We start from the raw sequence: 14,406 nt of genomic DNA, 5'->3' as shown, positions 1-14,406 counted from the left end.
CTGGAAGTCGGACTATGATTGATTGTGTGGCAAACGTAGAGACTGTATGGATTTTTTTTTCCTGGACTTTAGCCGTACTTCTCATTACTGGGAAACACTGCAGTGGTATTGATGTTTTATTATTTCTGCCAGCTGAACCGAGACCAGTGACCTATAAGTGACCTTTACAACAGTCTTCTTAATAATTGTCTTCACTATTACAAAGGGAAGTTAACAGCTGAGTATCTGCTCAAATGGGTGACAAAATAAACAGGGAAAAATAAAATGGGCGTTTATTGATAATAGTGACTGTCATAACTGTCAGTGCCCAATAACTCACCTGGTTGAGCAGGTGACCCGGAGGTCAAAGGCTGCTGTATAGGGGTCTGAGCACAAGTCTAGATCAGATAGTTTCCTGTGTGTCATTTCCGCACGATCTCTTCTACTGTATTGTCAAATAAGGCCTCAAAATGCTAAAAAAAAATCCCCTGAAAATCATGTTCAGCTGAGATCTGGCAGATAGATGCTAATCATTCAACAATCCCTTGACTTCATCATAATCTGCTACTGTACTATTGTACTTTTTAACCTCACTGCAGTTATAGATACACCTTTAAGTTGTGCACATAAAATACAATAGACTTACTCTATAGCCAGCCCTATATTTTTTTTTAATATAGTTACTTATATGAGATAAATGCATGCCTTGTACTGTTGTAAATGCATATTGCACCACTGCCACTTCACTGTGTATACAGTGCTGCGCATCATAGAGCCAGGCCCCTTTCTTTACATTTTGCTTCTAAAATGCTTTCTTGTATTTTTTTAAGAGATCTTGAGCAACAGTTCTCCGGGGCTTATGAAGGTCGTTCATAAAAGTGCCATCAGATTTTGAATCTACCATGCAATACCATCTGTCAAGTGTCCGATTAGCAACAGCTTTGTTTTTTGTTTTTTCAGCATAATGATGATCCAAACACACTGCCACTGCAGTAAAAGCATGAGTGAACACTATCAGTCATGCATTGGCCTCCCCAAAGCCCGGACCTTAACATTACTGATGCAGTGTGGGATCAAATGTCAACCAACAGTCCTTCAACAAGCCTGGAGAACAATTCCTTAAGTATACTTAAAGAAACAGACAGTTCAGAGTTCAGGCTGTGTTGAAGAGTAAAGGTAGCTATAGCAAAACGTTGACTTTCAAGCTCATTGGAAGTACACAGACTCTGTTTTTGCCTTATACACATTTCTATGTATGCTTGCATCCGTTTCAATAAATTCCTGTGACTATTTTTATTTTCTTTGTTAAGTAAAAAGAAATAAGGGGTACTTCAAGACTGTTGCACAGCACTCATCTTCCAAGTCCTACATATTGTTAACAGTTCTTACAGGATCAGACAAAAAGTCCACTTCGAAGTTTGCAGACTATTCACGAGAGGAGCCAGCGCAGCTCAGCCTAACGTGGCCATCTAGTGGTCATGTGATGTTTGAAAAAAACAGAAGAAGAAGAAGAAGTACAAAAAATAAAGCGACCAGCAGGTGGCACTGGGTCTATGCTGGTTGAGTCGTGGGCGTGCCCGTTTATGAGCACCACGGGGCCGATTTCTTTTTAGAGGCAGGAGGGGGCGGGGTCAGCTCGCTCCGTCTCTGGGAAGGTTTGCCAAATCTGGCGCTCACAGGTGTGTGATCCCTTTCACCCGGACGAGACCCACGCAGGGGATTCCTGGTCTTCGTAGCGCTCCCTGACCAACAGCTGGCGTTTGGGGAGTTTGTGTCCCCTCGCTGAACACTCAGGTAAAGTGCTCGCTTGTGTTTACACTGTTGTTTAGTTTGTGTGTCGAAAAACGGGCTGTCACTATATGAGCACGAGCAAACTTAAGTCGGGTTTTTTTTGTAATTAATGCAGCATTAGGATGTTATATGTGGTTGTTAATATTTCTAAAGGGCTATTCTCGTCGTCTGACATATCTTAGTAATGTTCTGTTTCATTTTTCATGTCTTTTTTCCGTTGCAATCACCGGGCTTTCCACCACAACTTGACCTGCTGCTTTCCCGGCGATCTGTTACATTTCAAACGGTGAGTACAAGTGTTTATGGGCAACAATGTGAAACACACAGAGAGACAAGCACAAGGAATAATTTGGAGTTAGAACAAAATACGTTTCAAGCGGCAGCCACTTCACACATTATACTGCAGAGTAAAGGGCCAAACAGACGCGATCAATACTTTACCTCGCTTTATTTTGAAAATCTAACGTGACGGAGCATTGAGAAACTTCTTGTAACAGCTGTTTAAAAGTGAAAACAAGTCAGATCCATTTCTTCCCGATACAAATACAAAGCCCTCGATAAATCTAAGTTCTGTGTCACACTTTTGACTCAAGTCTTTTACAATTTGCTGAATGCGTCTATAATCTCCTCATCAGCATTTTTCTCGGGCTATTTCTTAACTTGTTTCTTCTCATAACTGCTGAGGAAGCACTTCTTGTTTTCTTTGACACGCACACACACAGACACACACAGACACCTGATTAAATGTTTGCTGGGCACAGACAGGCTATTCGGAAAGGGGAAATTGTCACAGCATGTGTTTCCTCTCCTTGAAATAGAGAAGACGTTTCTGTTATAATATTCTCTTTCATCTACACTGAACTGAACATTCATCTCATGGCATTGTTAATAGGGAGGTCCATATGGCTGCAATGAAATTTTATTTGATATTTAATCTTTTAGATATGTATGTATCTTAATATGGGACAGTGCGTTTTATAGTGCCATCTGACCATTTGCGCTTGAGTAATTTCCGCAGTTTTATAAGGTCGAATGATGAGTTTGAATGTACAGGACTGAGGAGATAACACCGGCCAAAGTCCGTGGGACTTGTCTTGTTCACTTGCTTGTGTGTGCAGTCTTTGATGTTTCTGCGGATGATTGGTAGCATTTTGCTGAGGCTTAACATTTCTTGTACCCCATGAGCTGGCTTGGACTGGCCAAAATGTTCTCACTCTGTCATACCAGAGGAAGTAGTGTTATTTAATTTTGTGTCTTTCACTGATATGTTAGCGTTGTCGTTAAGGACAACTTGGACCACAAAGAATGGTTGGGTTGTTTTTGGGGGGTTTTTTTTGGTTTTTTTTAAACCCTTCTAACTAAAAACACATTTTAGCTGATTTTTTTTAAACCCATTAACTCCTATGAAATCGTTTCTTTTATTATCATTATTATTATTATTATTTTACTTCAGTAGTATATATTTTGTTATTTTGGTTGCTTGGGGTCAAGTTAACATATTGTTTGTTTTTGTTTTGTTTTTTCAACTTGTTAGCTAACAGTTGTTTTACATACCCAGTCGTCACAGTGGATCATTTACACTGGTGTTACATTTTCTGTGTACACAAATATGCGAGCTTCTGAGTAACATAAAATTTGCCTTCAGCCAACCAGCAAGTTTGTCGTGACTGCGTGGAGATGTTTGTTTTCTTGTTATGCATGGCCAAAGAATTGGAGAGTATAAGGTCTGTTTGACTTCTTTCAGCACTGTTTTGGTCTCTACCAACTGCTGGATGAAATGGCTGTCTCTATATCCAGCTGCAGATGGTGCCCAAGCAAAGCTACTTTAGCGCTAACATTCCTGTCAGGATAGGTAAACAGTTTGCATTCTGCAAAGGCAAATAAAGCCTCAGCGAGCTTTGGGTGATAAAACTCTTTCAATCATTTGCTAAAAGCATCCCTCTCACTGCTGCATTGTTTTTATTTCATACATTGCTATGATGATAATAATACAGCCAGTTTAAATATTCAAAGCAGGTAAAATAAGTATTATTTATGAAAAGTTTAATCCACAAAATTTTTGCTAATTTGCTTCTTCACCGGGAATTTGTAAGTTTGTGTTGACCACTACTTTGAGAAGATCACCATATAGAAAAATCCAGACATGTGCACCTTTTGAAATGGCTGATCTTTTCTAACTTTGGCAAAAAATGTGCAAAAGCTAATAAAACTATTAGGAGAGGAAAGTTTTCCAGGACCTGTTTAAAGGATGAATTCCACTTAAGGAAAGGCATTAACTCCAAACAAGAGTTTTCCAGCATGCTCTTCCTCCAGCTCTTTCTGGAAAAGGTACACCGTAAATTGAAAATGGCAAGCTGCACTTACAGATTAGCCAATAAAACATTGTCTTAGCTGCTGTGATTTATGTGACACAGCTGGAACATGGAAAAGGCTATTTAAATGTGTTGGGTGTCCATGTTGCTTGTTGATTTTTTTTCCAAGTTGGACCAGTGGAACATGGGAAGGTTGTAATTACAGGCAAGCAGCTGGGAAATTCCAAATTGTGACCAAAACTCCAAAGCTGTATATTTTTTTCAAACATGCATAGTTCATGAGATATTAAGTCTGAGGATACATTGATGTTATAATGGAGTAGTCCTTTAGAGTTCCCCATGTTGCCTGTATAGCCTTTTGAGAATCAGAGGATTTTCTATAAGTTGTATTAAATTTTATTTTTTTTACTTTGTTAGCTGCCTCTACACTATATACAGGCAAAACCAGATAAAATCTCTTCATCGTGGTTTAAAAAGAGTCATTCACGTCACACATCTAAGGCTTTAAGAGCTACACAAAGACAGATTTCTTACTGTTGTTTTGATGTAATGTTGTAGCTGATGAATCCTATCTCTGCCTATTCATCTTAGGAATTTACATCAATGCTGCTGTCAGTTTAGTACATGATCAATAGCACTAGGTTTGGACTGCAGGAGAATACATTATTTTACCTGCTGCTCTTTGTTGCTGTGACTCATTGTGCTGCTGTATGAAAACCAGTGGAAGGGCTAGGTGTGTGACTCAGAAGTAAGAGGTTAAAGGTTAAAAGGAACAGCCAGCAAACCCTTGTTGTTATAACGATTCATAGATAAGTAAGGCAAAGGTTGGAGTATTGTCTGTGCACTTTAAATGGAATGAAATGGTTATTACATTAAAGCCACAACTTTCCCATGGTGCACATGCTGGATTTTAAAAGCTCATATTACATTATCTTTGTGGAAAGCAATATATGCTTTTGAATACTGTTATACCAAAGTGAGTGTTTCAAATCAATCTATTTTTGCAGTTCTAGTGAAACTTGGGTGCTTTTGAATAGTGAGATTGAATTCTAATACAAAATTGTGAGTTTTTATATATCTATATCTCGCTCTCTCTAGATAGATAGATAGATATAATGATCAAGGGGTTGCTGTCGCTCAGATCATCAGCTAATTGAAAAGTCAGTGGTCTAATCCATGGCTTCTTTAGTCTGCACATCGAAATATCCTTAAGCAGGATCTGTGTTTCTCCCTCAGAATCCATCAGAGTGCATGTGTGTGTGTGTGTGTGTGTGTGTGTGTGTGTGTGTGTGTGTGTGAGAGAGAGAGGAATGTTGGATAAAAGCTCTTGTCTGAATGTATGTGACTGGGTGAAAGAGCCCTGTAGTAAAAACAACTTTTAAGTGCTCAATTGAGTAGAAAAGCACTACATAAGTACCAGTCTATTTACAGTTTCGATAGCAAAGTGTTAATCAGTGATAATCACAGACTTTGTGCCTTCAGGTGTACAGTCTAGTTCAGTCTATTAAAGCAAGTTGAACCCAACGCGTGAGTGCAGCGCTGCTGTCTTCAGAGGCTGGAGGAGATAAAACGTATGACTCAATCTTGTTGCAGTGCGTTGATAAGCTTGTTGGGAGCATTGTTATCTCCCAGCATGCCCAACCACTTGAAAGTGGTCTGGAGCGGTCTTTGCCTTATAAAGCCGTAGTCTGCGCGATGGCACCCTGAAAGTCACAGGCAGCAAAGAGGTTACTCTTTCAGCTTAACCTCCAATGGGATGCTGGGCAGGACTTCCAACAGTTTACATCAGAGTAAAGCTAAGACTCTTATTGGATAGAATATTTTATATTCGGTAGATATAAAATAAATTCTTCATATTTTTGTTAAGTGGGTTTCTGCGCTTGAGAGTTAAATGATTTTAGATGAGAAGGTTGACTCTAACTCAAATCTTGAATCTGTTTTAGGCTAACGATGCTACCTGGTTAGCATTATTTAGCACAAATATTCAAATTGGTAAGAAAGGCTCACCTATTCATGAAGTATCCCCTGGTTTTCCTCTGTCTCGCAGAAGCACTCCAGGAAATAGTCTAGAACATCTCTCCTATAAAACCACAGCGCAGGCTGCTGTTTTTAATCCTAGCTTTCTGTACCAATTAAACAAGAGCTCCTTTGCTAATTATTGAGCTTCAGAGGTGTACAGACAGGTTAGCTTCCCCTGCCCCCACATTCCAGCCTTTATGCTATATTAAGCTAAGCTCATTGACTTTTGATGGCAGCTTCATAATTATTGCAGGTAGATTAAGTTTCACATCTAACTCTGGCTGGGAAGGGGAAAAAAGAGCTTTTCCCTTTGAGAAACAGTGTTGAGTGCTTATTGGAAATGTTGGTTTTCATGAAATCAACACAGATAAATATTTTAGATTTAATTGCAACAGTTGAGAGGAAAAAGTGTGATTTATTGTAGACCAGGCTGGTTTGGATTACATAGTCGAAATCCTCCTTAAAGTGCTTTGTTTTTCACGAATTGGTATCCACAGCAAAGCCAAAAAAGGAAGCTTTTTTCTCTCCTTGTTGCCACGTGCTGCACACGTGCCGCCCCTCGCTTACTCAGACAGTTCCTAACCAAAAGTTACTTGATGGGCAAAACTGTGAATTCCAAAGGTTGTAAATACAGCCCTCATTTATGATGCCTCGAGATAAGATGTGCTTCCTACATGCAGAAAGCAAGTATCTTATTATTACTTCATTTTTATTTCTTCTTAATCTGCAACGTGTGCCTTTCAGCCAGAGCTGAAAAAAGTGTAGGAGGTGTAGTGGAATGAGGGTGTGCGCAAAGTGGGGTAGGGGGTTGATTTGGAAGCTTTTGCCCAGTGTGGGGTGTCAAAATCAGACTCTAATTTCCATTGTGTGCTTGCTGACCTGCAGCCCTTTGGGAGTGAAGGCATTTGCAGCTGAGTTGAGCTGGACAGTAGGGGATGGTAGTCGTGACTGGTTGGAGGTGAAGTTCAGCCCATTTGATTTGAGTTCATTCAGTTCAAAGTGTAATTTACAGACGAACTAACGCAGTCATAAACTCTCAAAAATGCATTCATAGTTTGAATAATGGAACTGTAAAAAACCCTATAAAAGCCACAGATTGCAATGATTAAAAATGCCTTTTTATCGGAATGGTTCAGGTAAGCATAGAAATATCATCTAGTGAAGTGTTTCTCTTACTGTGTTTGAAAACCCAGCAGACAAAATGGAAAGTGATCCTGTGTTTGGCAAACAAAAAACAAACCAAAAAAGGCACATTTTAGAGTAGCAGTTATTTTCCCCCGGACCTGGGATTTGCTGAAACTGCTGGAATTTTCTTTCTTCTTTTTGTAATTGGATCACACGGGTGATTTGCCAGGTTCTGTAAGGGACATGCTTCAACTTAATTGTACATTGATGAAGTGCCAGCTTGCTTGTTCTGACCACAGTACTGTAAATTGGATTGCTGTAATGAACTTCATGAGGTTCCTGATTATAGAGAATGAGCATATAGACATATTTATACTTAACAAGCTTTACAGTGTGAATTTTAAGGAAAAAGTTTTTTCCTCAAAAAACTAGGGCTTGTAGTATTACTTCTCACTTTTTTATGTTCTTGTGTTAAATGAAAGTGAAATGTAAGAAGATCAGCTGAATGCAACTTCTATTACATTTCAGTTTTGAGTCAATTGAAATAAAAGAGACAGTGGTAGAGTTGTTAACTATTGTTTTTTGTCTTATGTTATCTGCTTTTGTTCATACTTGTTTTGATTCTAAGAAAAGAAAAGATTTTAGAAGTAAACTGGGTTCAAGGTCAGGGTTCTCAGCAGACGACCTGCACGGGAACTCGGTGTCTGTACACAGCAGAAAAAAGTGAAGAGTTAAGCAGCCACATAAGCTAAGTCGAGTCCACAGATCACATGTTGGCTGTCTTGCGTGGTATTAATCATTTTGCTGACCAAGGGCTGCTCTAGAGACTTGGAAGAGTCACCGATGTGCACTCACTTATCTGTGAGTAATTATATGTGAAGATAGAAAGTCACAGCACAGTTAAAGGCCAAGGCTTTATTGCCTCAGATTTAAATAACCATTGAGAAAGGGTGACACACGCAGCCTGTTTTATTACATGTTGAGCTAACAATTATATATTAAAAAACCCCACAAGTGTTTAAATATTTTTCTGCAGAACAGTTCTGTTTACCTTCTGCCTTCTAATGGATATGGACTTAGAATTTTTTTTGGATTTTCAAAACAATTGAGACAGTAACACATTTTGAACATTGCTTTGGAACTTCAAAACTGGCTGTTAATTTAACATTAAATCAGACCAGTCATGGATTTGTGAAAACCCTGCCTACAATAGATACTCTTCCACTTTGAGGAGCTTGTTTTAGGCTACCAGCTGACAAAAACCAAAGGCATTCTGACAAAGCCAGGCTGACAAAGCCAGCATATTTAAGACCTAGTCTATACAGTCCCCTGTTCATGTTGAACACTGAAGCAGATTTACTGCAGTAGCAGAAGACCGCTGAGTTCCACTTCTGTGAGTTAGGAATGGGAAACTGAGGCTACAGTTCATACCAGCTCACCAAAGATGGACAATAGAAGGTTGTCAATGTCTCTTGATTTCTTAGTCCTGATTTCTGACCCTAGGGTCAGAGTTTGGCATAAACAATATGCTGCTGCTGGTGTAGTGGTGTGGGGGATATTTTCTTGGCATTTTTTAGTGTTTAAAAAAACAAGATGTGTAAACGCAACATCCTACCTGAGTATTGTTGCTGACTTTGTCCATCCCGTTATTATCACAGTGTGCACATGATGGTTGCTTCGAGCAGGAAAACTCACCATGTCACAGAGCTCAGATCATCTCAAATTGCTTTTATGACAATCAGATCACCCTACTCAAATAGCCCCCACACTCGCAGATCTCAGTCTGATAGATATGTTTGGGATATGGGGGAACAGGAGATTTGCATCATGGATGAGTAGCTGCCAAATCTACAGCAACTGTAGTACTATCATGTCAAATGGAGCAAAATCTCAGAGAAGTGTTTCCAGCAGCTTGTTGAATCTGCCATGAAGAGTTACGGCAGCTCTAAAGGCAAAAAAGGGATCCAACCCAGTATTAGTGTCTGCTTTAACAAGGATCAATTTTCTGATGGTGTATTTTGGTCTCTTTTTTTGCTGTGTGGTAGCCAAAAACCACCTCATGAGGTGTTTAGGGGATAATCCCCCAATGTCACTACCATCACAGACTGTAACAACTTCATTACAGAACTACCCAAAATATATTTAAGCTACTCCCTACCCTCAAATATGAAAGTGGGAGCAAGCAAGCAAGCAAGCAATTTATTTATATAGCGCTTTCAGATCAGCCACGAGCTGAACACAAAGTGCTGTACACTTGACATGCCAAACATGATACATTGAGCATGTTAAAAAAAATGAGAAAAATAGTAATAATAAGATAAGATAAGTAATATATATATAAACACATTTAAAACAATAAAATCAGCACATTAGATTAAAACAATAAAATCAGGGTCAGACTGTGTCATAAGCCAAAGAGTAAAAATGAGTTTTAAGACGTGTTTTAAAAGTGGACAGTGAAGGGGCCTCTCTAATGTGCTGGGAAAGATTGTTCCACAGATTAGGAGCAGCAATAGAGAAGGCCCTGTCCCCTTGAGGATGATTGATTTGAAACAAGTTTCATATTTTATCTTCTATTGGCAACATTTTTTTAAGTAGTTTTTCATGACCAGCAATAAAGTACTGTCTGTTTGCCTTTGTTAAGCAGCTTAAATGTTCAACATTTAACCATTTTTATTTGTTATCTAATGACCAAGCTCCATTACATTTAATGCTTCAAGTATTCAATGTGCATTGATATTTCCTGTAGGGACAAGCTAATATGCAAGCTCTCATCCCTTATTTTACTGCATTAAAGTCATACCGCCGCGACCCGCTGGCTAGACAGGCCCTGATGAGCAATGTCTGAAACAATCAGTCTGGTCATACTGCGCCAGACTCCACCAGCTCTAAATGTAGATAACCATTGTTTAGCTGGACAGAAAAAAAGATATTGTAGCTAGTTGTTACAGCCTCTTGTACACTATGTTTTCTCAGAGAGCCTCATTGTGGTAATGTGCACAACAATTTGTTTTGGAAGCATAAGCTATAGTACTCATTACAAAAACAAGACAGGACGTGAAGGGGAGGGCGTGTAACAGACCATCACTGATCTCCACTGGTGGTAAGGGTATGTGACAAAAGCAAATCCTTTCACTTTTTTGTGGTTAATGGACATATCACTTTAACACTCAGGCTGGTAGCCCTTTAAGTTATTACATTTATTACATTTACATTTATTATATATTACAGGTATTACATCATCTCCTAACTACACAAGTAAGAGTTGTTTGAATAAAAAGACTGTATATAGTGTAGTTTAATTACTTTACTATATCCACTAAATATAAAACATTGTTTTATGGTTTTGTTTTATGACTTGTCCACCGAGAGACTGAATGAGGAAGCAGCTGTCTGCTTTCTGTATATAAGTGTCACTGTGTGTTGTTCTGCTATGTGGAAAGCACGCCCACTTTGTCACTGTCACTATTTATGTATGAATTCAGCAGAAAGTTCTCATTAGTGTTCACGACTGCATGTTTATATTTGTGTAGCATATTGTAAGTGTGGGCATCCAGCATGAAAGCAGTTCAATGAAAGAAAAGTCAAATGGGTGATCGAGTTGGGTCAAATTCCCACTGGGAGGCGGGAGGCAAAACCCACAAATCCCCAGAGGGAACAACCCAGACTCTAATTAAGAACTCGCTTTTATGTCTGTATTTGTGAATGCACACAAACCAATATGTATGCCTGGGAGAGCGCTGCAGATGTGCGTTTGCGTCGCTGCGTTCACATCCTCATAATTTCCTTTTTTTTTTTTTATTGTGCCTTAGATTGTTTTTCAGTTGGCAGTGGATGATATAGAGATTATCTAGCTTCAGCTCTGTGACAGAAGTAGTATTTGAATCCTTTATGCAAGTAAAATTTCTACTATACCACAGAGTAAATGTCCTACATTGTCCAGAAATATTCATGGAAAATGTACTTGAAATGTAAATAGTGGAAGTGCTTGTCGTGCAGTTCCTGTCAGTGTTATATTTCTGGAAAATGATACTGATGCAAAAACTTGTTCCTGTGGATGGTCAAAGTGAGCTTTTTTTAATGGTGGTGACTATTTTAACCTGAAGCGTGTGTTTTAAGCTTATTACTGCTTATATATGTTGAATATCTGTTGCGGGGTCCTTACCCTACAATATAAAGTGCCTTGAGGTGACTGTGGTTGTAAATTGGCTCAATATTAATAAAGTTGAATTGAAATACTAGTCTGCAAAGTAACTTTAGCCGCTACATAAATATCAGAAAGTAGAAAAGTGAAACACAGTTTAATGTACACTGTTGAACTGAGATTCAAGTCGCCGCTCTGTCTAGACACATTTATATTATACGCACGCACAAGATTCTGAAATGTTGATATAGAACATGGCATAGTGATAATGTTTATGCTTTTAATTCTTGGAGCGTGACCTATGTTGGATTTTTGTGGCCAATCCTGTTTCTGTAGCCTAAAAGCATTCTGATATAGATATTTTCAGTTTGTGTCTCCAGCTCTGTATCTAACAAGCAAGACATTACTTTACATCACGAAATGGCACATATAAGATAAGATAAGATAAGATAAGATAACTCTTTATTGTCATTGCACAGTCATACATAGTACAGTAGTACAATGAAATTGGAAAAACTGTCCTACGTCGGCACTACATATAACACAACACGACACGATATGACACATCACAACGTAACAAACAACACAACACAGTATATTAACTTAGTATAAAAAAGAAGAATAAGTGTATGTGTATTGCACACTGTTATTATTGCACATTAATTATTATTGCACCTTGTTATAAATATAAATATTATTGTTATCGTTTTAAACATTGTTACCTCCCCCTAAAAAGTCCAGGGAGGTATCCAGTCAGGTCAGCTATTTACATTGATCAGGGCTATTGCCCTGTTGTAAAAGCTGTCCTTGAGTCTATTTGTTCGGGACCTCAGCAGCCTGAACCTCCTGCCAGACGGCAGCAGCTTAAACACCCGGTGTCCTGGGTGTGTGCAGTCCCGTAGGATGCTGCGTGCCCTCTTGAGACAGCGAGTGCTGTACAGGTCCTTCAGGGAGGGAAGAGGATGTCCAATGATTTTTTGGGCCATGTTGATGACCCTCTGGAGTGCCTTTCTGTGTGCTGTGGTGCAGCTGGAGAACCACACACCGATGCAATATGTCAGCACACTTTCAATGGAGCAGCGGTAGAAGACGGTCAGCAGCTCCTTCTTCAGGTCCATTTTTCTGAGGATTCTCAGAAAGTGGAGACGCTGTTGGGCCTTCTTTAAGACCGCAGAGGTGTTAGAGCTCCATTGGAGGTCTGTGTCTATGTGCACACCCAGAAACTTGAAACTGGAGACCCTTTCCACGCACTCCCCGTTGATGCTGACAGGCTGCAGCTCGGACTTCCTCCTTCTGAAGTCAACTACCAGTTCTTTTGTTTTGGTGGTATTGAGGTCCAGGTTGTTGTCTGCACACCAATCTGACAGCCTCTGAACTTCAGCTCTGTATGCAGTCTCATCTCCCCCTGAGATGAGCCCCACCACAGTGGTATCATCTGCAAACTTGATGACTGTGTTGTCTGGGTGGGAACTAACACAGTCATGTGTGTACAGAGTGTACAGTAGGGGACTCAGTACACAGCCTTGTGGAGAGCCGGTGTTGAGGCTGAGGGCTGAGGAAAGATGAGGCCCCACTCTAACTCTCTGTACACGGTCTGAGAGGAAGTCTCTGATCCAGCGGCAGGTGGTGGAAGGAAGTCCAATTTCCAGCAGTTTATCTATTAGTCTGTCCGGGAGTATCGTATTGAAAGCAGAGCTAAAGTCAATATATACACGAATGCCAATATTGGTGGAATGTTTTTTTCCAGTGTTATAAAGATGATATTTTTGGCAATGATTTGTTATTTGTGTTGTAAACAACAATTGCCTCTATAACACATTAGGTAAATGAATGGAGCATATTGGTGAACAATATAGGCTTCAGAAATTGTTTTTAAAATTTCTTTATTTTAAAAATTTTTTAAACAAATAAAAAGGTCCACTTATGAGATTTGGTTGCTGTGTGCTATGCTTGGCACAGTAGTTTGTTTTCTTTTGTTGTTGTTTTTTTTTTAACAAAATTGTTTAATGAATTCTTGACCATTCAGTTAAAAATGGTCCTACTCACATTGAAAACTCAATTTTAGATGAGACTTAATTTCGATTAATTTAAACAACTTTTGAAATCTATCCTGCCCAACTCTTTAATAGTCAGTTTATTTTAGAAATTTTGTATCTATTTTGAAATATTTTTCACAAACACATATAATAATTCAAGTGATTATAAAGGCAACAGATTAAACCATTTTGAAAATTACATGTTAGAGCAACGGGGTTGTACACGCTAACATGGCTTAACAGATGACATACATATGACAAGTAAATACTCAGGACCGCAGATGTATTTTTTATTAATATTTTAAATGTTTGTAGCATATGTTTGTTTTAAATTGATTTGTTTTATGGTAACAGGATTGCAAATAACAGACTGATCACTGTTAGGGCAAAGTGCTTGTAAAAAATAAATGGTAAATGGCCTGTATTTATATAGCGCTTTACTAGTCCCTAAGGACCCCAAAGCGCTTTACATATCCAGTCATCCACCCATTCACACACACATTCACACACTTGTGTTAGTGTTTTCATGGGGAAAGATGCTAGCAGTGGAAATAAAGCAAGGAAACTTGGAATTTGATTTGTGTTCTTTGGGGAATATGAGTAAGAGTGTTTTGCCTTGATTGGAGTGGCACACTCCATCTAGCCAGAAAGTACTGGAAAAATACGAAATATGTCAAAGAGGGCCTTTAGTGTCCCCATGGTGTTAGCACAAGTTGCATGTCTATCACCGTGTTGTCTCTTCCTTTAAATGAGTTCCGGTAACAGCGCTGCAAAATTATTCTTTAAAATATCTTGATGTAAAAAAAAGTGTCAACTATTTTTAAGTGGATTTCTAAGTCATTTTAACATCCTATTTGGTTACAAAGAAGTTGAGAAAATGTTCTCAAAGAACTGTTTTGTATTTTAAGGCTTTTAAAAAAATTCTCTCAGGAAAAGTGCAGTTTACGCAACAAAAGTATCCTTTAGTCTTTTGCGCATGCATTATTTTCAAATTCATGGG

Source organism: Aulonocara stuartgranti (assembly GCF_965226115.1).
Source record: "Aulonocara stuartgranti genome assembly, chromosome: 18".
In the NCBI taxonomy this organism is placed as follows: Eukaryota; Metazoa; Chordata; class Actinopteri; order Cichliformes; family Cichlidae; genus Aulonocara; species Aulonocara stuartgranti.
Note: the sequence above shows the minus strand (reverse complement) of the source record.